Genomic DNA, 27398 nt, shown 5'->3' with positions numbered 1-27398 from the left:
TTTCCTTAACTGCTTCCTATTCTTCCCTCTTTTCGGAAATTGTTAACAACTGTGCTTTGAGAATTTCATTTTTCAAGATTTCCCATCCTTCCTGGACATTTTTGTCTTTAAGGATATCCAGCCATTGGATCCCTCCAATTCTCTTTCTGAATCCCTTAAAATCTGCCTTTCTGAAATCTAACCTTGACGTCTGAGTCTTCACAGGTCTTCCGCCTCTAGTTATCCAAAATTCTAAAATAGCATGGTCGCTACCTCCTAGGGTCCCAGCCACTTTTACCTCCTCAACCATTTCCTCCCTGTTTATAAGGATTAGATCCAAGGTAGCAGTTCCCCTTGTTTTCTCCCTTACCTTTTGGAAGATAAAGTTGTCAGCAAGAGAGGATAAGAATTTCCTTGACCTGTTAGTTTTGCCTGAGAGAGATTCCCAACAAATGTCTGGATAGTTGAAATCTCCCATGACAACTATGTCATATTTTTTGGAGAACTTGGCCATTTGATGCATAAAGAGTTCATCCATAGCTTCAGCTTGCACAGGCAGCCTGTAGTAAATGCCTACAATGGTGTCCTTTCCATTGTTCTGTCCTTGTATTCTTACCCAAACAGTTTCCACAGAACTCCCAGTCTCTGAAGCTTCAATCTCTGTGCAGATATACGCGTTTCTAACATACAATGCGACACCCCCTCCTCGTTTATCAAGTCTGTTTCTTGCAAATAAGTTGTATCCTTCTAGTCTTGTATTCCAATCATGTGTATTGTCCCACCAAGTTTCAGTGATTCCAATGACATCATATTTCTTTTCCTGTGTTAGTAGTTCCAATTCTCCTTGTTTGTTGCCCATGCTTTGTGCATTAGTATAGAAACATTTTAGTTTGTGATTGGTTTCTCTTTCTCCAATATTTTTATTAATTAGATTCTTTCGTCTTTGTTCTTCCTTTCCACTTCTAATAGCAGAGTTCTCAATAGCATTTCTCAGGTGTATGGCTTTTTCTGGTCTTTTGCTTCCCTTCCCATGTTGTTCTAGTTTAAAGGTCTCCTTACAAGTGTAGCAAGGCGACTTCCAAATACATGCTTACCAGTCTTCGTAAGGTGCACCCCATCTCTAGCAAGTAGTCCATCGTATAAGTAGTTCATTCCGTGATCCAGAAATCCAAATCGTTGCTGACGGCACCATCGACGTAGCCAGTTGTTCACCTGCAGAATCTTATTCCACCTCCTTGTTCCATGGCCATCCACTGGGAGGATGGAAGAGAAGACCACCTGCGCTCCCAGTTCTTTCACTTTCTTGCCTAAGTCTTCAAAGTCTCTGCAGATGGTTTCCAGGTCGTTTCTTGCAGTGTCATTTGTCACCACATGTAGTAGCAGGAATGGGTAGTCATCTGTAGGTCTGAAGAGTCCTGATCTCCTGTCAGACACATCTTTAATTTTTGCACCTGGAAGACAGCACATTTCTCTTGAAGTTATATCCGGTCTGCAGATAGCGGCCTCTGTTCCTCTCAGCAGGGAATCCCCCATGACCACCACTCTCCGTTTCTTCTTCACAACATTTTTCTTTCTCCATCCAGGAGGACTCTGAGGGCGTACAAGGTTGCTGCTTGTTGGCAAAGTCTTATCCTGATGTATTTCTTCATTGTTTTCCTGCGTGAGAGCCTGGTACTGGTTCCTGAGCAGTATGGGTGCTGACTGCCTCCTGATCCTCCTGCTTCTCTGGGTCACATGTCTCCATTCCTCTGTTTCTTCAGGTGCACTTCGAATTTCTTCTCTTTCTGTAACATGAAGAGATAATTCTGCTCTGTCCAAGAACTCTTCACCTTCCTTAATGATCTTCAACGTAGCTAACCTCTCTTCGAGATTTTGCAACTTTTCCTCCAACAGGGACACAAGCTTGCATTTGTGGCATGTGAAGTTTGGCTTCTCCACACTCCTGCCCCTTATTCTCCACACTCCTGCCCCTTATTCTCCACACTCCTGCCCCTTATTCTCCACACTCCTGCCCCCTTATTCTCCACACTCCTGCCCCTTATCCTCCAGACTCCTGTCCCTTTTTCTCCACACTCCCTTATTCTCCACGCTCCTGCCCCCTTATTCTCCACGCTCCTGCCCCCTTATTCTCCACACTCCTGCCCCCTTATTCTCCACGCTCCTTCCCCCTTATTCTCCACACTCCTGCCCCCTTATTCCCCACACTCCTGCCCCTTATTCTCCACGCTCCTTCCCCCTTATTCTCCACACTCCTGCCCCCTTATTCCCCACACTCCTGCCCCTTATTCCTCACGCTCCTGCCCCCTTATTCTCCACATGCCTGCCCCTTATTCTCCACGCTCCTGCCCCTTATCCTCCACACGCCTGCCCCCTCATTCTCCACTCCTGCCCCCTCATTCTCCACACTCCTGCCCCCTTATTCTCCATGCTCCTGCCCCCTTATTCTCCACGCTCCTGCCCCCTTATTCTCCACGCTCCTGCCCCCTATTTTCCAGCTCCTGCCCCCTTATTCTCCATGCTCCTGCCCCCTTATTCTCCACGCTCCTGCCCCCTTATTCTCCACGCTCCTGCCCCCTATTCTCCAAGCTCCTGCCCCCTTATTCTCCAGACTCCTGCCCCCTTATTCTCCAGACTCCTGCCCCCTTATTCTCCAGACTCCTGCCCCCTTATTCTCCACGCTCCTGCCCCCTATTCTCCAAGCTCCTGCCCCCTTATTCTCCATGCTCCTGCCCCCTTATTCTCCACGCTCCTGCCCCCTTATTCTCCACGCTCCTGCCCCCTATTCTCCAAGCTCCTGCCCCCTTATTCTCCATGCTCCTGCCCCCTTATTCTCCACGCTCCTGCCCCCTTATTCTCCACGCTCCTGCCCCCTATTCTCCAAGCTCCTGCCCCCTTATTCTCCAGACTCCTGCCCCCTTATTCTCCAGACTCCTGCCCCCTTATTCTCCAGACTCCTGCCCCCTTATTCTCCAGACTCCTGCCCCCTTATTCTCCAGATTCCTGCCCCTCATTCTCCAGTCTTCTGCCCTTCCCCCGGCAGCTGGATATTGGCTGCTGGGCAGATGCTGACTGATGGCCGCCAAATCTTGTCTCATCAGAGCTCAGAGGTTATCACTATTTGTGAATTTGTTGCTTTTTGAAAATTGGCAGCTTCTCAATAGGACTGAGATCTGGGGAGTCTCCAGACCGTGGACCCAAAATGTAAATATTTTGCTCACTGAGCCACTTATTTATCACTTTTGCCTTCTGACCTGATCTCCATCATTCTGGAAAAACCATCATCACCTCATTGACCTTGATGATGGGAAAAGTTGCTCTTGGAGGATGATTAGATCCCATTCTTTATTCATGCCCGTGATCTTAGGTAAAACTGTGAGTGACCCCCTCTATGGATGAGAATCCCCCACACATTGTAAATGACCCCCTCTATGGATGAGAAGCCCCCACACATGAATAGTCTCAGGAGGCTTTACTTCGGGATGACACAGAACTCATGGCAGTGTCACCTTTTCTTCTCTGGACAATCGTTCTTCCAGACTTCCCAAACAGTCTGAAGGGGCTTCATGACAAAAAATAACTGCAGGGATTGATCTCCAGAGGATAGGAGTGAAGTTACTTTCTTTGAGCCCCCTTAAGACTGGTATGTCTGGAATAATGATTGTCCGGAGAAGAAAAGGTGATGCTGCCAGGAGTTCTGTGTCATGCCAAAAAATTTGTGCCAATCTGAAAACTTTTGGCCATGACTGTAGATCCCATATAGCATCCATAGTGTCATTGTAGACCGTGCCACCCATCATATTTAAGATCTACACCACTTACATTCAATAGATAAGCAAGAACTCGGTGTTCCTCCAGTAGCCGCTCCGTCTTGGGTCTTGGCCTCTTGGCTTCGGCACAGAACAGCTCTCCTGTGCCAGCATATGAGCAGAGCTCTGGATGAAGGCGGCTGGCTAAATGCTCATTTTGGTAGCTACACCAGTCCTCCTCTCTGTCTAGGCATTGGCTGTAACAGAAGGTATTAGCCGTCAGCCTCCTTCAGTCTTGTACGGCTCGTGTTGAGCTCAGAACCAGATGCCGAGCTTTCCGGGAACCCAGATGGAGAACGGCTTCTTTAGGATGGAGAGCGGCTTCTGGAGGATGGAGAGCGGCTTCTGGAGGATCGAGGCAACTGGGGTTTTGGACTTTGTTACTATATTGCCAGAATTATTTGTAGAATTGCTTTTCATGGAATGGAGCAAGACAAGTCGATTGTTCACCTTTACACCAATTTATTAATGAGCTTTTCAGCTTCCTTATAAGATTTCTGATAATTTAAAAAGTATCTTTTCAGTTTTGTTTTAAAAATTGTTAAAAGAAATTCTAAAAATAATTCCACCTTTGTCACCGAAACTAGACATGTGGGAAGCGCCTCGTCCCCCCAGCCTGCGCTCACATACCTCCACTTGCCCCGTGACCTCTTATTTTGGTGGTGACCTCCTGCTTCTTCCACCTGAAATTCGTAACGAGAGTTTATTCATGATTTCTGTTCTACAGTCTGATGACGCAGAATGAAATGACAGCCATGGTTCCCCATAGAGGAGTAACCGAGAGACCGGCCCAATCATTGGGCACGTGAAGTCTTCACCCCCCCATATCTCCATAGCCAGAACGTGGTAGGCATCCGGTTATATTACCAATCAGTGATGATTGCAGGGGGAATGTGACCTCCCAGAATGGGATGTCACACAAGTTCGTCCACATTGTGAATAGATTACATCATTATGCTGTGCACATAGATTTTATTTATGGGGAAAGAGAGGGATAGAAATGTGGCTCATTGCCCCTGCAGCCATGTCTTACACTGACTTATTTGCATTCTGAAAGAAGTATGAGCACTGTGTGTCACGCTGAATATTTCTCCCTGTACTCATTTAGAAGGCTTGCATACATTATAAATAGGCTTGACTTTTCTTTTCTTAAATAGCACAACTTTTGCTGATGACGGAGTCTGGTATTGCAGAAGTCTCACAATGCGACCTTCAATGATACAAGGTAAAATAAAGGATTTCCGAGTCTACACGGATTATAGAGACCCTGTCAGCAGGATTTTGTAGTGTAAAGTACAGACATGGCTGTAATGGTGCTGTAACACACTTTACATTGATACCTTTGGGGAAGAAATTTCCATGTTTTTCTTCTCTAATCACCATTTGAAGTTTTCTGCTAATTAGATATCGGTGCACAGGGGCCGGACTGTACATGGGATCTTCTCTGTCCTGTTATTCCTGGCTCCTCCGCCTGCCTCCGGTTTGTGATTCCGCCCGGCTCCTCCGCATACCTCTGGTCTGTAATTCCGCCCGGCTCCTCCGCCTACCTCCGGTCTGTGATTCCCGACCCCTCCGCCTGCCTCCGGTCTGTGATTCCGCCCGGCTCCTCCGCCTGCCTCCGGTCTGTGATTCCCGACCCCTCCGCCTGCCTCCGGTCTGTGATTCGCTGGCTCCTCCTTCTGCCTCCGGGCTTTGTATGACAGGTCATTGCTGAGATTTTAAACAGAGAAGACTGGTCATTTACGGACCGAAGGCAGAACGAGGAGCCGGGAATCACAGACTGGAGGTAGGCGGAGGAGTCGGGAATCACAGACTGGAGGCAGGCGGAGGAGCCAGGGAATCACAGACTGGAGGCAGGCGGAGGAGCCAGGGAATCACAGACTGGAGGCAGGCGGAGGAGCCAGGGAATCACAGACTGGAGGCAGGCGGAGGAGCCAGGGAATCACAGACGGGAGGCAGGCGGAGGAGCCAGGGAATCACAGACTGGAGGCAGGCGGAGGAGCCAGGGAATCACAGACTGGAGGCAGGCGGAGGAGCCAGGGAATCACAGACTGGAGGCAGGCGGAGGAGCCAGGGAATCACAGACTGGAGGCAGGCGGAGGAGCCAGGGAATCACAGACTGGAGGCAGGCGGAGGAGCCAGGGAATCACAGACTGGAGGCAGGAGGAGGAGCTGGGAATCGCAGGCAGGAGGAGGGGTCGGGAATCGCAGACTGGAGGCAGGAGGAGGAGCCAGGGAATCGCAGACGGAGGAGCCAGGAAATAACAGACTGGAGGCAGGAGGAGGGGCCGGGAATAACAGGGAGGAGAAGACCCAGTGCACAGTCCGTCCCCTGTGCACTGAAATGTAATGAGCATAAAACTTGAAATGGTGATCAATGAAGATCAACAAAGTGGATTTCTTCCCCAAAGGTATCAATGTAATCAATATTGCAGAGCCATTACAGCCATGCCTTTACTTTGCATTACAAAATTGTGCTGACAGGTTCTGTTTACGGTGAATCCCGCCTCATGCCGTGCCTAGATGACCTATCCTGTATCCCAGTCCACACAATTTAAGGTTCTCTGATTATCATCAGGTCTCCAGCCCCTTTTTGCTTTAGTCTGGTGATTCCTTTTTCCCCTTTGCCACTTTGTGATATTTTTGATCCGGCTCCATTTTTCTGCAGACTGCGCTTTGTGACAGTGGTGATTTGTTCCTGAGGGTAGATGCACCGTTCATCTGTACCTGGGGACCACATACATGGAACGATGCTGGCGTTACGTTATACTCTGCAGACTCAGAATTCCATTAATTTCTTTGTTTTTGTTAGGCCCCTTCATTCGTCCTCTTAAAAAAAATGTACGTTTGAGACCGTCCGTTGTTACCATCCATGTGGTTTTCTGTTGGCCGTCCGTGTGTACATGTGTACCATCCGTGTGCCGTCCGTGTGACACGTACCAGTGTACAATGCAGAATAGAAATGACAGATTTTTATGTGTTAAAGCTCCACTCCAGCGTGTTTTTTTCTTTTTTTTTTAATTTCACTGCTGGAATTGTGCTTAATTAAAATCCAAGCCCCCCGTCTGATACTCACCTTTCGGCATTTAATCTGTTTTTGACACTGCTCCGGTCCATCTCCTGCAGTTTGTGACCTGTCGTCTGCCCCAGTGTTCCATGGAGTGAGCTGGAGGTCACTAATCAATGTAAATCTGAGATCCTTTTCTGGCCTCACTTTTGCCTCGTTCTGGCCTCGTTCTTGCCGCATTCTGGCCTCGTTCTGACCTCATTCTGACACTCATAGACTTGCATTGAGATCTTTTGACGTATCTTCAGACTTCCGACCAGTCAGAAGCTGCGCTCAAAAGATGGCATCACGAGACCGGATGAGTGTCGAAAAAACGGTGAAGACACAGGAGCGTGAGTATGTAACCAGGGGCACGGGACTTGCGTTTAAAGCATCACTTCAACAATGAAAGAACAAAACACTGGAGTGGTGCTTTATAGATGTGCCAAGATAGAGATAGATGCCTGTGAGATAAATAATGTGTGCCGTGTGCGTAGTTTACTGTACATAGGTTAACCTAATAAATGAAAAAATGTATTATTATTTTTTGATAACCAGCAGAGGTAAAGCAGACAGCTGGGGGCTGATGCTATCAGGCTGGGAAGGTTCCTGGTTGTTGGCCCTTACCAGCCTTAAGGCCCTGTTACATTTAGCGATGCACCAGCGATCACGACAATGATCCGACCCGGTCAGGATCGCTGGTGCATCGCTAAATGGTCACTAGTGAGCTGCCAAACAGGTAGATCTCACCAGCGACGCAGTGATGCTCAGCGGTCGTTACTTACCTGTCACACGCAGCGATGATGACGTCTTCCGCCCGCATCCATGCGTCGCTCGTCGGCGCCAGCAGGAAGCCGACGACGAGAAATGGACCAGGACGATCTCGCACGATCAGCAACATCCAGCGGGGGAGCCGGTCGGAGGTAAGCATCACATGTAGCGATATCGCTGCTGCGTCACAAAATCGGTGACGCTTTAGCGATATCGCTATGTGTAAAAGGTCCTTTAATCTACCAACCCCATATCTATCTATCTATCTATCTATCTATCTATCTATCTATCTATCTATCTATCTTCCTCTCATTATCTTTGCACATCTTTAACACTTAAAAATCAGTAATTTCTTGAACACATTACATTGCGGTACGTGTCACTCGGATGTCAGCCGTGTCTGGTACGTGATTTATATGGATCCATAGATGTGTACGGATCCACTTCATCCGTGCTGTTGGTAAAAATAAGCATGGACACCCGGTTTGTTGAAGAACATGGATGTGTGTGCAGCCCCAGAGATATAATGGGTGTGCGTGTGTACATGTCTCCGGTACGTGTGCCGGAATCTCGGACGTGGGAGGGGGCCTTATTGTACATCTCAGGACGTTCTGATTGTGACGTGAGGGAACGCTAGGTTTTCGTTTTATGTGAGGGGTCGGCTCCTACTTGTGCATCACTGCTGTCTGGAGACAAACGTTGAGAACTCCAGGACTACAGACCATGCCCCTTCAATTTGCTCATCTTTTTTTAATCATCACAGGGTATTTCTATAAATTTGTGACATAAGACGAAGATGGGAAATGTTCCGAGGATGAAGCTTCTCTGACTTTGTAGCAGAGTTGCCCAGTAAATGCAGCACATGTGTTAATCTACTGATTTCTGGGGGTCTCACATCTGGACCCTGACTGATCCCACACACGCCCGGTTTGCACAGAGTGATGGCCCTCCATGCACGCTGTGTGTGATAGGTAATAGCTTGCATTTTGGGTGCGGACCCTTTTGGTTCTCATTTGAGGATTTCCATAAAGTGCTGGGATGAAGATTCAGGGGTCTTTGACTTTGCCGTTTCCGGACCGCCACTATTGATAGCTTTGTGCACATTTGTCCACTGAAGATGATGAGGCGTCAAATTTCCTCTGAAGTTTCTGTAACAATAGATTTATAATTAAAGGATAAATCCGCCCTAATGGTGGTTTCCTATAATAATGATGGGTGGAGGGATCAGGCGACCACTTCCATATTCATACTTAACCCTTTGGTGCCAGAATTGGCCGCCATGTTTGAATTTTCCTCCTGATCTGCATTTACTCCCCATGAACTCGTCTTCCATTCACATCTCCAGGGCCATGAGGGTCCCATTCACATCTCCAGGCCATGAGGGTCCCATTCACATCTCCAGGCCATGAGGGTCCCATTCACATCTCCAGGGCCGTGAGGGTCCCATTCACATCTCCAGGGCCGTGAGGGTCCCATTCACATCTCCAGGGCCGTGAGGGTCCCATTCACATCTCCAGGGCCGTGAGGGTCCCATTCACATCTCCAGGGCCGTGAGGGTCCCATTCACATCTCCAGGGCCGTGAGGGTCCCATTCACATCTCCAGGCCGTGAGGGTCCCATTCACATCTCCAGGGCCGTGAGGGTCCCATTCACATCTCCAGGGCGATGAGGGTCCCATTCACATCTCCAGGCCGTGAGGGTCCCATTCACATCTCCAGGGCCGTGAGGGTCCCATTCACATCTCCAGGGCCGTGAGGGTCCCATTCACATCTCCAGGGCCGTGAGGGTCCCATTCACATCTCCAAGGCCGTGAGGGTCCCATTCACATCTCCAGGCCGTGAGGGTCCCATTCACATCTCCAGGGCCGTGAGGGTCCCATTCACATCTCCAGGGCCGTGAGGGTCCCATTCACATCTCCAGGCCGTGAGGGTCCCATTCACATCTCCAGGCCGCAAGGGTCCCATTCACATCTCCAGGCCGCGAGGGTCCCATTCATATCTCCAGGGCTGTGAGGGTCCCATTCACATCTCCAGGGCCGTGATGGTCCCATTCACATCTCCAGGCCTGCGAGGGTCCCATTCACATCTCCAGGCCGTGAGGGTCCCATTCACATCTCCAGGCCGTGAGGGTCCCATTCACATCTCCAGGCCGTGAGGGTCCCATTCACATCTCCAGGCCGTGAGGGTCCCATTCACATCTCCAGGCCGTGAGGGTCCCATTCACATCTCCTGGCCGCGAGGGTCCCATTCACATCTCCAGGCCGTGAGGGTCCCATTCACATCTCCAGGCCGTGAGGGTCCCATTCACATCTCCAGGCCGTGAGGGTCCCATTCACATCTCCAGGCCGTGAGGGTCCCATTCACATCTCCAGGGCCGTGAGGGTCCCATTCACATCTCCAGGGCTGTGAGGGTCCCATTCACATCTCCAGGCCGTGAGGGTCCCATTCATATCTCCAGGGCTGTGAGGGTCCCATTCACATCTCCAGGCCGCGAGGGTCCCATTCACATCTCCAGGCCGCGAGGGTCCCATTCACATCTCCAGGCCGCGAGGGTCCCATTCACATCTCCTGGCCGCGAGGGTCCCATTCACATCTCCGGTAATCTCTCGTCTACTTTTTCTGTCCTCTGCGAGCATCACATGAGAATGTAGAGCAGCTGCCGGTAATTAAGCCCAACGTCACCATGTCCCCCTCCGAGCAGCTGTCACATGGCGGCCCCCTTCTGAGAGTCCGGCTATAAGGCAGCAGATATTACTGTACAGGGATACTCTCAGACGGGACAGCCACCCGTCCCACGGCTTATATAGGGGATTGGCTGCACCCTCACTTTGGGGATCTGCAGAGTCTGGTTCATATGAGTCATTGGTTCCTGCAGTTCAGTAAATCCAAGGTTAAAAGTGATCAACATCTCTCGCCCCCAATCCCAATATGACACCGTTATACAGCTGTTTGCTCCTCGTAATCTCCTTCAAAATAGTGACAAGGTCTGAGCAGGTGCCGAGCTTAACCCCATAATGTAACGTCCAGTCCTACAAGGGCCTAACCAAGAACAGCTGAGAATAATGAATATCACTGAGACATATTGTCACACTGATAATGGGGCCCTATTCACTAACAAGGAAGGACGGCTGAGGGCATTTACTGCAGACATAGACATTATATCACTGGTGCAACTACAATACTGCCTCCTATGTACAAGAATATAACTAATATAATACTGCCCCTATGTACAAGATTAAAACTACTATAATACTGCCCCTATGTACAAGAATATAACTACTATAATACTGCCCCTATGTACAAGAATAAAACTACTATAATACTGCTCCTATGTACACGAATATAACTACTATAATACTGCTCCTATGTACAAGATTAAAACTACTTTAATACTGCCCCTATTTACAAGAATATAACTACTATAATACTGCCCCTATGTACAAGAATAAAACTACTATAATACTGCCCCTATGTACAAGAATATAACTACTATAATACTGGCCTTATGTACAAGAATAAAACTACTATAATACTGCTCCTATGTACACGAATATAACTACTATAATACTGCCTCCTATGTACAAGAATATAACTACTATAATACTGCCCCTATGTACAAGAATAAAACTAATATAATACTGCCCCTATGTACAAGAATAAAACTACTATAATACTGCCCCTATGTACAAGAATATAACTACTATAATACTGCCCCTATGTACAAGAATAAAACTACTATAATACTGCCCCTATGTACAAGAATATAACTACTATAATACTGCCCCTATGTACAAGAATATAACTACTATAATACTGCCCCTATGTACAAGAATAAAACTACTATAATACTGCTCCTATGTACAAGAATATAACTACTATAATACTGCCCCCTATGTACAAGAATATAACTACTATAATACTGCCCCTATGTACAAGAATAAAACTACTATAATACTGCTCCTATGTACAAGAATATAACTACTATAATACTGCCCCTATGTGCAGGAATATAACTACTATAATACTGCCCCTATGTACAAGAATATTACTATAATACTGCCCCCTATGTACAAGAATATAACTACTATAATACTGCTCCTATGTACAAGAATATAACTACTATAATACTGCCCCTATGTACAAGAATATAACTACTATAATACTGCTCCTATGTACTAGAATATAACTACTATAATACTGCCCCTATGTACAAGAATATAACTACTATAATACTGCTCCTATGTACTAGAATATAACTACTATAATACTGCCCCTATGTACAAGAATATTACTATAATACTGCCCCCTATGTACAAGAATATAACTACTATAATACTGCTCCTATGTACAAGAATATAACTACTATAATACTGCTCCTATGTACAAGAATATAACTACTATAATACTGCCCCTATGTACAAGAATATAACTACTATAATACTGCTCCTATGTACAAGAATATAACTACTATAATATTGCTCCTATGTACAAGAATATAACTACTATAATACTGCTCCTATGTACAAGAATATAACTACTATAATACTGCTCCTATGTACAAGAATATAACTACTATAATACTGCTCCTATGTACAAGAATATAACTACTATAATACTGCCCCTATGTACAAGAATATAACTACTATAATACTGCCCCTATGTACAAGAATATAACTACTATAATACTGCTCCTATGTACAAGAATATAACTACTATAATACTGCCTCTATGTACAAGAATATAACTACTATAATACTGCCCCTATATACAAGAATATAACTACTATAATACTGCTCCTATGTACAAGAATATAACTACTATAATACTGCCCCTATGTACAAGAATATAACTACTATAATACTGCCACTAAGTACAAGAATATAACTACTATAATACTGCTCCTATGTACAAGAATATAACTACTATAATACTGCCCCCTATGTACAAGAATATAACTACTATAATACTGCCCCCTATGTACAAGAATATAACTACTATAATACTGCCCCCTATGTACAAGAATATAACTACTATAATACTGCCCCTATGTACAAGAATATAACTACTATAATACTGCCCCTTATGTACAACAATATAACTACTATAATACTGCCCCCTACGTACAAGAATATGACTACTATAATACTGCCCCCTATGTACAAGAATATAACTACTATAATACTGCCCCCTATGTACAAGAATATAACTACTATAATACTCCCCCTATGTACAAGAATATAACTACTATAATGCTGCCCCCTATGTACAAGAATATAATTACTATAATACTGCTCCTATGTACAAGAATATAACTACTATAATACTGCCCCCTATGTACAAGAGTATAACTACTATAATACTGCCCCTATGTACAAGAATATAACTACTATAATACTGCTCCTATGTACAAGAATATAACTACTATAATACTACTCCTATGTACAAGAATATAACTACTATAATACTGCTCCTATGTACAAGAATATAACTACTATAATACTGCCCCTATACACAAGAATATAACTACTATAATACTGCTCCTATGTACAAGAATATAACTACTATAATACTGCTCCTATGTACAAGGATATAACTACTATAATACTACTCCTATGTACAAGAATATAACTACTATAATACTGCTCCTATGTACAAGAATATAACTACTATAATACTGCCCCTATACACAAGAATATAACTACTATAATACTGCTCCTATGTACAAGAATATAACTACTATAATACTGCTCCTATGTACAAGAATATAACTACTATAATACTGCCCCTATGTACAAGAATATAACTACTATAATACTGCTCCTATGTACAAGAATATAACTACTATAATACTGCTCCTATGTACAAGAATATAACTACTATAATACTGCCCCTATGTACAAGAATATAACTACTATAATACTGCTCCTATGTACAAGAATATAACTACTATAATACTGCCCCCTATGTACAAGAATATATCTACTATAATACTGCCCCCTATATATAGGCGCTGCAGCTCTTTTCTGATGTCATCGTCCGTCCATTGCAGGTTTTGCTTTTCTGCAGGTGACATTGCGAATAGAACTGATGACATTAGAGTTGGACTTAGAATAGACTGCGCATTTGCTGGATGAGACAGCTGGAAATGCTGTTGGGTGACACAACACTATGTCTTGGGGCTGACATTTCCTTGGCAGCGGTACTGCCACCGCCCACCCTCGGACTCCATTTCGGGGATTTAGTCTTTGTGACATTTTGAGAATGGCTACTCTTGGACTGTCTAATTATAGACTGCAATAGTTCTCAATGGAAAAGAGAGAGACTATTAATCTGTCACTTTTGCAGGGGGTCTCGCAGTGAATATGAGGACAGGCGGCCATTGGAATGCCTTCTACGCAGTAGTTACAAAGTCATTGTTTAGATACAACAAAAGGAAAAACTGCAACATCTAATCCAAGTGTTGGTGATGGAGACGTTAAATGGCCAAATCATTGATGCCCTGATCTGTAAACCTGGGAACAGAGACAGGACCGGAATACATGGTGTCTACTTATTGCATTATAAAGTTTGTGTGGGCGCTGTATGGTCCTGTTATTGAGGCCTTACTGTATATGGTGCTATTATATAGGCTTTCTATGGCACGGTATTAATTTGTAGTTAGTGTGCAGTACTGTTACAGGGGCACTGAATGCTATTATATAGGCTCTGTATAACACTATTATTCAGGTCCCGCATGGTGGTATTATGTATGTATAGTATGGCATCATTATATAGGCACCTGGTAGTGTTGTAATAAATGCACTGGATGGTATAGCTATGTAGCCACTGTATGGCTGTAATGTGTAGGTACTCAATCATCTTCTAATAAAGACATTGCTTGTTATTACTACGTATTGTAGCCTTTTATTGAGGCACTGTATGGCAACATTATATACTGTAAGTGCTTGATATTGTTATAAAAAGGCAATGTATGGTAACAGTATGGTGTATTCATAGAGTGGTATATTATAGCCTATACATGTTAGTAACTAGTGTGACTATGTCGCTGGATATACTTTATATGGACGCTGTATAGGAACATTACTCCGAATCTTTTATAGACATCTTCAGTTACAGGGGTTGGAAAAAATAATGGAAACACCTGGAAACATCAACAAAAGTTAGTTTAATTTGGTGTATTTCCACCTTTTGCGGTGATTACAGCCTCAATTCTCCGAGGTATGGATTCATACAAGGTGTGAATTGTTTCCAAAGGAATTGTAGCCCATTCTTCAGGTAAAACACCCTCCAGTTCCCTGAGTGACGATGGCGGTGGAAATCGATGTCTAACTTGAATCTCTAAAATCGGCCATAAATGCTCAATAATGTTGAGGTCCGGGGATTGTGGGGGCCAGATGAGATGCTCAACTTCATTTCTAGCTGTATGAATTGGTGCATTATCATCCTGAAAGATGGCGTTCCCCTCCGGGAACAGTGCTTGAACCATAGGATGCACTTGGTCGCCCAAAATGCCTAAATATTCGCGGCTGTTAATTCTTCCATGAAGGGATATCATTGGCCCGGGGGATCTCCACGAAATAGCACCCCAGATCATCACAGAACCTCCGCCATGATTTACGGTTGGGAGAAGGCAGTCTGGATGGAATTCTTCTTTCGGCTGCCTCCAAACGTACACTCGGCCGGAGGTCGGAAATAGGGTAAACGATGATTCGTCTGAGAATATCCCACGTTTCCACTGCTCCAGGGACCAATTCTGGAGGTTTCTACACCACTCTAAACGCTTGGAAACATTTGTCATTGAGAGCAGCGGTTTTCGAATTGCAGCTCTTCCGTGGAATCCAGATTTGTGCAGCTCCCGACGAACAGTTTTCGTGGACACTGGGTTCTGTAGGTGATCATTGAGCTCAGCTTTGATTTTCGGAGCCGTGGTCTTGCGATTTAGAGTCCGACGGTCTCTCTCAGTCAACTTCGACTTTAAGCCGGACCTGTGCTTTGCTGCGGACGTTTTTCCTTCTCTTTCAAACGCAGTCATTACTTTGGAGACAGTACCTCGTGACACGCCAAGCATTCGGGCACTTTCTGTTACACTAGCGCCTGCCATACGAGCACCAACAATTTGGCCTCTTTGAAAATCCGAGAGGTCTGCCATTGGTATCAGGTTCTCATCAATGTTCTTACAATTCTACAAAACAAACAGTTAATTTACATACACATATCACATAACACAAATAATCAACTACAAAACATCACCATATGTCACGGTTTGCATGTTTATAACTTGTTCGAAGATTATGATGCCAAAACGTTAGGTGTTTCCATTATTTTGTCCAACCCCTGTATGTTTTCCCTTCGGATCAGCCGTTAATGTTTTCTGCTTCAATTGTTCCCTGTATAAATGATTATTATGTTTTACTGGTAACTAAACAGGACGGCAGTGTGGTGATCTGTCGCTGATGGGGACGCAGGTTCACGTGGGATATTTAGATGCTGGAACACATTATTCTTTCAATCTTCTTATGTTTCCTCATTGCAACTGTTTTTAATTCTATTTTATCTACATGATTATAGGGGCGACGGTATGTCCTGAGCTGCCTGCTGACAACTAGAGATTTACAGCAGAACACTGGGGTCAGGAGATGACTCTTTGATATAGTAGAGTGTTTGTATGTGCAGAGAGGAGGAGGAGGTGAGCTGCAACATCACCTATTGTGAATGGTGGATCCTGTGTTATATACTGTATATAGAGGTGTTATCAGTCATTGTACAGGAGGAGGAGGTGAGCTGTGACATCACCTATTGTGGATTCTGTGTTATCTACTGTATATAGGAGTATACAGGGAAATATTAATGCCACCATGATTAGCGGACGGTGCAGCCTCTGGTGGTCTTTGCGCACTACATATAACCTGTGACGACTTCTCCTCCCATAATTGCTCAATGAACTGAAGATTCTTGAAACTCCTTCTGATCTCTGCAGTCATTGAAAAATATCAATGCTGGTAGAGGTGTATCTAGGCTTTCTGGCAAGAATTTGGTTTGGTGCCCCCCCCCCATCAGCGCACATGCGATTTGCCACTTAGTCATGTACCGACGAGCTGCTCTCCCTATTGCTCTCAATGTTCAGTGAAAACCTGAGAGAAGCAGGAAGAGAAGCTCGTTGTCACAGGACCGTAAGTATGAAAGTCGCATATGAGTGACGTGTCCATGTGATGACTACTGGAACCTGCAGAGCTGAATCCTGACATTGCAGCTTCTGAATTCTCACAACGAATGCACTGCACACTTTTAGGATTCTCCCGTACCAATGGTAAGAGTACACGGTCATGTCAGCACAAGTATGTGATTTATATACTTCTGGCCACACTCCGACTAGACGTGCCCGGCCTCGCTGTGTTCATTATCATTGAGTGAGGCCACACATGTCTAGTCAGCATGTGACCGCATGTATGTAAATTACCGGCACGAGAGAATCCTGACAGCGTTCAGTGAGCACTGTGAGAATTCAGAAGTCTGCAGTCACATAGAATGTCTGCAGACTCAGCACAAACCTGGACAACCCCTGTAATGTTCCTAACATAAATAAAAGCATGAGAATAAGTCAGTGTCACAAATAATATTTACATCCAGGTACCTTATAGATGATGTCGTCTCTGGAGTCGTTCTCCTTCTTTTCTTCTTGTCCAGACTCTATGATGAGTTTTCTCATCCACATCTCGTCTCTGCAGACTTCCATCTTCTCCGGTCTTCTGCAGCAAATCTCCACATGACGCCCTTAAAGATAGAAGTGTCATTATAATGCTCCTGAATAAAAATGTCTGCAATATACTGTGGCCTCACACTATTCCCCTCCCTCCTCATACTGTCTCCTCTATCATCCCTCTGTTCACCATACTGTCTCCTCATATATTTACCCCCTCACTCTCTATACTGTCTGCTCACACATACCCCCGACTCCCCATACTGTGTCTGCACACCTCACTCCCCATGCTGTGTCCACGTACATTTTTCCCATCGCTACTCATACTGTGTCTGCATACATTCCCCGTTCGCTCCCCATACTGTCTGCACCCATCCCCCATACTGTTTCTCCATACATACATAATCTTCATTTTGTGTCCTCAATCTCCCCATACACATTAAATCCTCCCATCCCCACTCCAAATCCCCCCACACACATTAAATCACCCCATGCCAAATGCCCCACATATTAAACAACACCCCCATCCCCACTCTAAATCCCCCCCACACTTTGTGTCCCCCCCTTTAATCTTCGGTGTTTCTTCAGCTTCAGAGTGGAGCACACTTACCACCAGTGCCCTGGGCGCTGGCGAGAGATGTCAGCAGCGTGATCACATGACCTGATCACGCTGCTGACATTGCTCTTATCCGCTGGGTCAGAGCTTCAGTTGTACTGGCGTCTGTACAGACGCCAGTACAATTGATCCCTGGGAGCCAGCACAGCAGGGTGACAGCCGACACAGTGAACAGCCGACTCCAAGGCCGGGGGCGGCAGAATGCAGCCGCTGGGGGGAGACAGTGCGGACTACAGCATTAGGCGGCCCGACTGCACCCCCCTGGCGGCTGCGCCTGGGACACATGTCCTGGCTGCCCCCCCCGGATACGCCTCTGAATGCCGGTGAGATGTGTTCTACTTCTCTGCCCAAGGGATAAACCTGGAGATATCACATGAAGTGGCTTCTTCTTATTAGTAATTTGCACCAGGACATGGAAGTAGTTCCAGTCCATGAGCCAGAAAAATGTTTGCCGGCGCGAGCGCACTTCTGCTTTTCGGCTTTTCCCGCAGTTGGGCAAAACCAGGGGAAGAGTCTTGAGGAGATCATTTGCATATTCCCAGTGCCTTCTGGGATAAGTGAAGAGTCTCCGCGAGCTCAACGATCACTGGGTTTTGGCCGTTGCAGCTGAAAAGAGGAAATCGGAAAACCAGGGGAAGAGTCTTGAGGAGATCATTTGCATATTCCCAGTGCCTTCTGGGATAAGTGAAGAGTCTCCGCGAGCTCAACGATCACTGGGTTTTGGCCGTTGCAGCTGAAAAGAGGAAATCTTTCATCGTTTTTAAGAAATCTCAAGATGGAAGAGGCCAGGAGCCATTTGGTGAGCTGCATTTCTTGCTACATGTTCACAGATTTACCAGTGGAAAAGCCAAACTTCACATGCCACAAATGCAAGCTTGTGTCCCTGTTGGAGGAAAAGTTGCAAAATCTCGAGGAGAGGTTAGCTACGTTGAAGATCATTAAGGAAAGGAAGGTGAAGAGTTCTTGGACAGAGAAGAATTATCTCTTCATGTTACAGAAAGAGAAGAAATTCGAAGTGCACCTGAAGAAACAGAGGAATGGAGACATGTGACCCAGAGAAGCAGGAGGACCAGGAGGCAGTCAGCACCCATACTGCTCAGGAACCAGTACCAGGCTCTCACGCAGGAAAACGATGAAGAAATACATCAGGATAAGACTTTGCCAACAAACAGCAACCTTGTACGCCTTCAGAGTCCTCCTGGATGGAGAAAGAAAAATGTTGTGAAGAAGAAACGGAGAGTGGTGGTCATGGGGGATTCCCTGCTGAGAGGAACAGAGGCCGCTATCTGCAGACCGGATATAACTTCAAGAGAAATGTGCCGTCTTCCAGGTGCAAAAATTAAAGATGTGTCTGACAGGATATCAGGACTCTTCAGACCTACAGATGACTACCCATTCCTGCTACTACATGTGGGGACAAATGACACCGCAAGAAACGACCTGGAAACCATCTGCAGAGACTTTGAAGACTTAGGCAAGAAAGTGAAAGAACTGGGAGCGCAGGTGGTCTTCTCTTCCATCCTCCCAGTGGATGGCCAAGGAACAAGGAGGTGGAATAAGATTCTGCAGGTGAACAACTGGCTACGTCGATGGTGCCGTCAGCAACGATTTGGATTTCTGGATCACGGAGTGAACTACTTATACGATGGACTACTTGCTAGAGATGGGGTGCACCTTACGAAGACTGGAAAGCATGTATTTGGAAGTCGCCTTGCTACACTTGTAAGGAGAGCTTTAAACTAGAACAACATGGGAAGGGAAGCAAAAGACCAGAAAAAGCCATACACCTGACAAATGCTATTGAGAACTTTCTATTAGAAGTGGAAAGGAAGAACAAAGACAAAAGAATCTAATTAATACAAATATTGGAGAAAGAGAAACCAATCACAAACTAAAATGTTTCTATACTAATGCACAAAGCATGGGCAACAAACAAGGAGAATTGGAACTACTAACACAGGAAAAGAAATATGATGTCATTGGAATCACTGAAACTTGGTGGGACAATACACATGATTGGAATACAAGACTAGAAGGATACAACTTATTTGCAAGAAACAGACTTGATAAACGAGGAGGGGGTGTTGCATTGTATGTTAGAAACGCGTATATCTGCACAGAGATTGAAGCTTCAGAGACTGGGAGTTCTGTGGAAACTGTTTGGGTAAGAATACAAGGACAGAACAATGGAAAGGACACCATTGTAGGCATTTACTATAGGCCGCCTGTGCAAGCTGAAGATATGGATGAACTCTTTATGCATCAGATGGCCAAGTTCTCCAAAAAATATGACATAGTTGTCATGGGAGATTTCAACTATCCAGACATTTGTTGGGAATCTCTCTCAGGCAAAACTAACAGGTCAAGGAAATTCTTATCCTCTCTTGCTGACAACTTTATCTTCCAAAAGGTAAGGGAGAAAACAAGGGGAACTGCTACCTTGGATCTAATCCTTATAAACAGGGAGGAAATGGTTGAGGAGGTAAAAGTGTCTGGGACCCTAGGAGGTAGCGACCATTCTATTTTAGAATTTTGGATAACTAGAGGCGGAAGACCTGTGAAGACTCAGACGTCAAGGTTAGATTTCAGAAAGGCAGATTTTAAGGGATTCAGAAAGAGAATTGGAGGGATCCAATGGCTGGATATCCTTAAAGACAAAAATGTCCTGGAAGGATGGGAAATCTTGAAAAATGAAATTCTCAAAGCACAGTTGTTAACAATTCCGAAAAGAGGGAAGAATAGGAAGCATTTAAGGAAACCAGGATGGATGAACACAGAACTTAAGCACATGCTAAAAAGGAAGAAAAAAATGTTTATAAAATGGAAAGAGGGAGGCATATCTAAAGAAGAATATAATGCTGTCTGCAGAACCTGCAGGGCACAAATCAGATTACTAAAGCTGAAAATGAGCTGAGGCTTGCAAGAGATGTCAAAAGCAATAATAAAGGATTTTGGGGATATGTCAAAAGTAAAAGAAAAGTCAAAGATGCTATAGGATTTTTACAGGATGAAAATGATGAAATGGTAAGACAGGATGTTGAGAAGGCTGAACTTTTAAATTCCTATTTTGCATCTGTTTTCTCTAAGAAAGGAAATGCAACATCAACTGTTATTCACTGTCCTATTAAGGGAATAGAAGAATCCAGGATATCTATAAACAGAAAGATAGTGAGGAAACACTTAGCTAACCTAAATGAATTCAAGTCTCCAGGTCCAGATGAATTACACCCCAGAGTACTGAAGGAGATAGCAGAAGAAATTTTTGAACCCCTCTCCATAATCTTTGAAAATTCTTGGAGAACAGGAGAAGTACCAGAAGACTGGAGAAGAGCAAATGTTGTTCCTATCTTCAAAAAGGGGAAGAAGGTGGACCCAGGAAACTATAGGCCGGTGAGTCTGACTTCTATACCAGGAAAGATCTTTGAACAAATTATTAAACAACATGTATGTCAATACCTGGATAAGAATGAAGTGATTAAACAGAGTCAGCATGGGTTTGTAACTAATAAGTCATGTCAGACTAACTTAATTTCCTTCTATGACGGTATCACTGATTGGGTGGATCAAGGAAATGCTGTAGATATAGTATATCTTGACTTCAGCAAAGCATTTGACAAAGTCTCTCAAACGATCCTTATTGAAAAAATGACTAAGTATGAAATGGACAAGGCAACTGTTAGGTGGATTCATAACTGGCTTAGCGATCGGACCCAAAGAGTGGTCGTAAATGGCTGCACATCCAGTTGGAAGAATGTCTCAAGTGGGGTACCACAGGGCTCTGTCCTGGGCCCTGTATTGTTCAACATCTTTATCAATGATTTAGATGAAGGAATTGAGGGTAAACTGATTAAATTTGCTGATGACACAAAGCTAGGAGGGATAGCTAATACTAGAGAAGAGAGAGAGAGGATTCAAAAAGATATAAATAAACTGGAGAAGTGGGCAGCAACTAACAGAATGGTTTTTAACAGGGAGAAATGCAAAGTACTACATCTGGGCAATAAAGATGAAAAAAGCATATATAGAATGGGAGGAATAGGGCTAAGTGACAGCACATGTGAAAAAGACTTGGGTATACTAATAGATCACAGACTGAATATGAGTCAACAGTGTGATGCAGCAGCAAAAAAGGCAAATGCAATTCTAGGATGTATTAACAGAAGCATACAGTCTAGATCACGTGAAGTCATTATTTCCCTCTACTCCTCTTTGGTCAGACCTCATCTGGAATATTGTGTCCAGTTTTGGGCACCACATTTTAAAAAAGACATCAACAAACTGGAGCAAGTTCAGAAAAGAGCGACCAGAATGGTGACCGGTCTGCAAACCCTGTCTTATGAGGAAAGGTTGCAGGATTTGGGAATGTTTAGTTTGCAAAAGAGAAGACTGAGAGGAGACTTAATAGCTGTCTACAAATATCTAAAGGGCTGTCACATTGTAGAAGGATCAACTTTATTCTCATTTGCACAAGGAAAGACTAGAAGCAATGGGATGAAACTGAATGGGAGGAGACACAGATTAGATATTAGAAAAAACTTTTTGACAGAGTGATCAATGAGTGGAACAGGCTGCCACGAGAAGTGGTGAGTTCTCCTTCAATGGAAGTCTTCAAACAGAGGCTGGACAGACATCTGACTGGGATGATTTAGCGAATCCTGCTTTGAGCAGGGGGTTGGACCAGATGGCCCAGGAGGTCCCTTCCAACTCTACAATTCTATGATTCTATGCACAAGCGTGAGACATTATGTGTCTGCACAGGCGCAAAATTTCTCACGGCGATGAGAATGATGCAGGAGGCGTCGGCCTCATCCAGGACGGCGTGCAGCAGCCAGGGAGGGGTGGAGTGTTGTGAGTTCATTTTCCCCTTCACCATTGAGGTCTGATGAACTCCCTCTTCTGGTGAAGGAAGGTAGTGAGGCTGATTACAAAGCACCTGAGCAGAATGATGATGACTGGGTGACTGGGATTACTGACTGGATATAAGGCAGCCGATGCCCTTCTGCCTTGCGGGTGATTACTTTGAGGGATTCTTGGAGACCAGTCTGATTCCTGCTCCTCAAAAGCTAAGTTTTCTGCTCTACTTTTTGCATTTGTGTTTTGGTTTTGTTTTGCCTTGTTTTTCTGGATTTCTGCCTTTCCCTACTGGGTGAGCTGAATTCCTTTTTGCTCTGTCTTCAGATAATACCTGAGTACTGATATAGTCTTTTTGAAGCCTAGCGTCTTCAGGGCTTTTTTCCCTATCAGTCTGTTGGCTCTTGTATTTGAGAGGGTTTTGGCGGATTGCAGACAGCAGCTTTTCCATTCTGTCCTATTTAGTTAGCTTGGGCCCCATCATTTGCTCAGCCTATCTTTCTATCTGTGTGTGTGTGTTTTCATCTTGCTTCACCGTCATTATATGTTGGGGGCTGCCTATTGCTTTGGGGTCTGCTCTGGGGCAGTTTAGATTTCCCTTTCTGTCTTTAGGCTATGTAGTTCTCCGGCTGTGATCGAGGGGTCTAGGGCACCGTAGGAACCCCCCACGGCTACTGCTAGTTGTTGTCGTTAGGTTCAGGGGTCTGCAATCCGATAGCTGCCAACTTCTCTGGTTTTCTGGACTTAGCTAGTATTTCTGTTTTTGCCTCCTACGGTGACTCATTCATAACCGAATCACCAGCCATACCGCAGATCCTAGGGTACTCAATAGCAGGAAAGAATTGTAAAAAAAAAAAAAAAAAAAAATCTGAGGCCGTAGGGGGAATTTTTTTTCTCTCAATGGAGATAAAGCAATTGTCTGATCGTGTGGAGCAGCTCGCTGTGGAAGTGCGGGGAATTTCCACCTACCTTGCTCATTCACATGCTGCTGAACCAAAGATCCCTACACCTGATGTGTTTTTTGGGGATCGGTCTAAATTTTTGAATTTCAAAAATAATTGTAAATTATTTTTTGCCTTGAAGCCTAACTCGTCAGGGAGCTCCGTGCAGCAGGTTAAAATTGTCATCTCTTTGCTGCGTGGCGATCCCCAAGATTGGGTGTTTTCTTTGAAACCAGATGATCCTATTCTGACTAATGTGAATGCATTTTTTCAAGCCTTGGGGTTGTTGTATGACGAACCTAATGCTATTGATCAGGCTGAAAAGACCCTGTTGGCATTGAGCCAGGGTCGAGATTCTGCAGAATTGTACTGTCAAAAATTCCAAAAGTGGGCGGTCCTTACTACCTGGAATGATGGTGCCTTGGCAGCCCTCTTTCGGAAGGGTTTGTCAGAAACTGTAAAAGATACTATGGTGGGATTTCCTGTCCCCTCTGGTCTTGACGATTCTGTCATTAGCCATTCAGGTTGATCGGCGTTTACGTGAACGCAGGACTGCACGAGAGGTGTTGCCACCTGTTGAACAAGTGTCTGAACCTATGCAATGTGATAGTTTTGTCCAGGGAGCAACGTCAGGAGTTCAGAAGGCGTAATAAGCTGTGTTTGTTTTGTGGAGATGTCTCGCATATTATTTCTGTCTGTCCTAAACGAGAGAAACGTTTTGCACACACGTTTTCTGTGGGTGGTGTTCAACCTAAGTTTCTTCTGGCAATTACTCTGATCTGCTCCCTGTCCACATTTTCCGCCAAGGCTTTTGTGGATTCGGGAGCAGCCCTGAATCTAATGGACTTGCATTTTGCTAAACGTTGTGGATTTCCGATGACACCTCTGCGGACGCTTATCCCTTTTGAGGGGGATTGATGCTACTCCTTTGGCGAAAAATAAACCTCAGTTTTGGACCCAGGTGGTAATGCGGGTCGCCCAAGACCATCAAGAAAATTGCAGATTTTTGGTGTTGCATAATTTGCACGATACCATTGTTCTGGGGTTTCCCCGGTTGCAAATTCATAATCAAGTTTTGGATTGGAAATCTGTGTCTGTGGTGAGTTGGGGTTGTCGGTGTGCCCTTAGTGAGGCTCCGGTTTTTTCCACCTCTCCTCAGTCGCATGATGTTCCTGACTATTTGGCGGACTTTTATGATGTATTTAGTGAGAATGAGTCTGCATCTTTGCCTCCTCATAGGAGTTAGGACTGTGCTATTGAACTGCGCCCGGGGTGTAAATTTCCTAAGGGTCGGCTCTTCAATTTATCTGTACCCGAGCACGAGGCTATGCGATCCTATATTAAGGAGGCGTTGGAGAAGAGTCATATTAGACCATCCTCTTCACCCTTAGGTGCTGGGTTTTTTTTCGTGGCTAAAAAGGATGGTTCATTAAGGCCTTGTATTGACTATCGTGCCCTCAACAAAATTACTGTTAAATATCAGTATCCGTTACCCCTGATTTCTGATCTATTCTCCAGAGCTAAAGGTGCTTGCTGGTTTACCAAGCTTGACCTCAGGGGGGCGTATAATCTTATTCGCATTAAGCATGGGGATGAATGGAAGACGGCGTTTAATACTCCGGAGGGACATTTTGAGTACCTGGTGATGCCTTTTGGGCTCACTAATGCCCCTTCTGTCTTCCAGTGCTTCATGAACGACATTTTCCGAGACTTTGTGGATAAATTTTTGATTATCTATCTGGATGATATTTTGATCTTCTCCAAGGATTGGGATTCACATGTGGAACATGTTCGGACTGTGTTCCGGATCTTGAGGGAGAATTCCCTGTATGTCAAAGGATCGAAATGCCTTTTTGGGGTACAGAGGATTTCATTTTTGGGATTTATTTTGTCTCCATTAACTATTGAAATGGACCCGGCCAAGGTACAGGCCATTTATGATTGGGTTCAGCCCACTTCTTTGAAGGCCCTCCAGAAGTTTTTGGGTTTTGCTAATTTTTATCGGAAATTTATAGCAAAATTTTCTAGTATTGCCAAGCCATTGACTGATCTGACTAAGAAGGGTGCTGATGTGTTGAATTGGTCTCCGGAGGCTGTTTCTTCCTTTCAGGAGCTGAAGCGAAGATTCACCTCCGCCCCGGTTTTGCGGCAACCTGATGTCTCACTCCCGTTCCAGGTAGAGGTGGACACTTCTGAGATTGGTGCAGGAGCTGTTTTGTCCCAAAAGGATCCTGTAACATCTAAAATGAATCCCTGTGCTTTCTTTTCCCGAAAGTTCTCTCCATCTGAACGTAACTATGATGTGGGAATCGGGAACTGTTAGCCATGAAATGGGCATTTGAGGAGTGGAGACATTGGTTGGAGGGAGCTAAACATCAAGTCGTGGTCCTCACTGACCACAAGAATTTGATTTACCTGGAGTCGGCCAAACGCTTGAACCCTAGACAGGCTAGGTGGGCCTTGTTTTTTACACGTTTTGATTTTGTGGTCTCTTTTCTTCCTAGCACTAAGAATGTCAAGGCAGACGCCCTCTCTAGGAGCTTCTTTGCTGATTCTGCTGTGGTGACCAAGCCTGCTACCATCTTAGGAGAAGGGGTAGTTCTTTCTGCCATCTCGCCCGATTTGAGACGTGCTCTGGAAGAGTTCCAGGAGGACAAACCTGAGCGTTGTCCCAGTGGAAAGTTGTATGTTCCTGACCAGTGGAAGAAGAGAGTGATGTCTGAAGTTCATTGCTCTGCATTGGCTGGTCATCCAGGTATTTTTGGTACTAGAGATCTGGTGAGTCGGTCTTTTTGGTGGCCCGCCTTATCTCGTGATGTCAGGAATTTTGTGCAGTCCTGTGGGACTTGCTCCCGGTCTAAACCTTGTTCTCGCTCTAGTGGGTTGTTGATGCCTTTGCCGGTCCCCAGGAGGCCATGGACCCATATTTCAATGGATTTCATCTCTGATATGCCTGTCTCTCAGAGAATGACTGTTATTTGGGTGATTTGTGATAGGTTCTCTAAGATGGTTCATCTTGTACCACTCCCTAAGTTACCGTCTTCCTCTGAATTGGTGCCCCTGTTTTTACAACAGGTGGTTCGCTTGCACGGGATTCCTGAGAACATTGTATCTGACAGAGGAGTTCAATTTGTGTCTAGATTTTGGAGGACTTTCTGTTCCAAGCTGGGAATTCAGTTGTCCTTCTCCTCTGCTTTTCACCCTCAGACCAATAGGCAGACGGAGAGAACAAACCAGACCTTGGAGTCGTATTTGAGATGTTTTATTTCCGCTGATCAGGATGATTGGGTTTCATTTTTGCCCTTGGCCGAATTCGCTTTAAATAATAGAGCTAGTTCTGCCACTTTGATGTCACCTTTTTTTTGTAACTTTGGGTTTCATCATCGATTTTCTTCAGGGCAGGTGGAGCCTTCTGCCTGCCCAGGTGTTGACACTGTGGTGGAGAGAATGCACCAGATCTGGGACCAAGTGGTGGATAAGTTGTCTCTCTCCCAGGAAAAGGCCCAGCGGTTTTCCAACCGACATAGGACCATTGGTCCCCAGTTTAAGGTGGGTGATATGGTTTGGTTATCATCAAAAAATATCGCTATGAAGGTGGCTTCTCCTAAGTTTAAGCCTAGATTTATTGGACCTTACAAGGTTTTGGAGATTATTATTCCGGTCTCTTTTCGCTTGGCTCTTCCTGTCACATT

At 45.0% G+C, this 27398-nt stretch overlaps 1 protein-coding gene across 4 annotated transcripts in view; it reads left to right on the top strand.

The window, feature by feature from the left end:
* BIN1 (bridging integrator 1) overlaps nucleotides 1-27398 on the top strand; it is a 131001-nt gene that overhangs the window by 20258 nt on the left and 83345 nt on the right. The window contains exon 1 of one of the 4 annotated variants that reach the window (XM_073545337.1): nucleotides 4991-5010. The exons of the other annotated variants lie outside the window; for them this stretch is intronic. The gene's annotated coding sequence lies outside the window, so the exon portion shown is untranslated. Of the gene's footprint in view, nucleotides 1-4990; nucleotides 5011-27398 lie in introns of those variants that run through there. 4 annotated transcript variants of the gene reach the window in all.

Source organism: Dendrobates tinctorius, unplaced genomic scaffold (assembly GCF_039654945.1).
Source record: "Dendrobates tinctorius isolate UK_male_01 unplaced genomic scaffold, ASM3965494v1 ptg000143l, whole genome shotgun sequence".
NCBI classification, from domain to species: Eukaryota; Metazoa; Chordata; class Amphibia; order Anura; family Dendrobatidae; genus Dendrobates; species Dendrobates tinctorius.
Note: the sequence above shows the minus strand (reverse complement) of the source record. Positions and strands in the feature narration are given on the sequence as shown.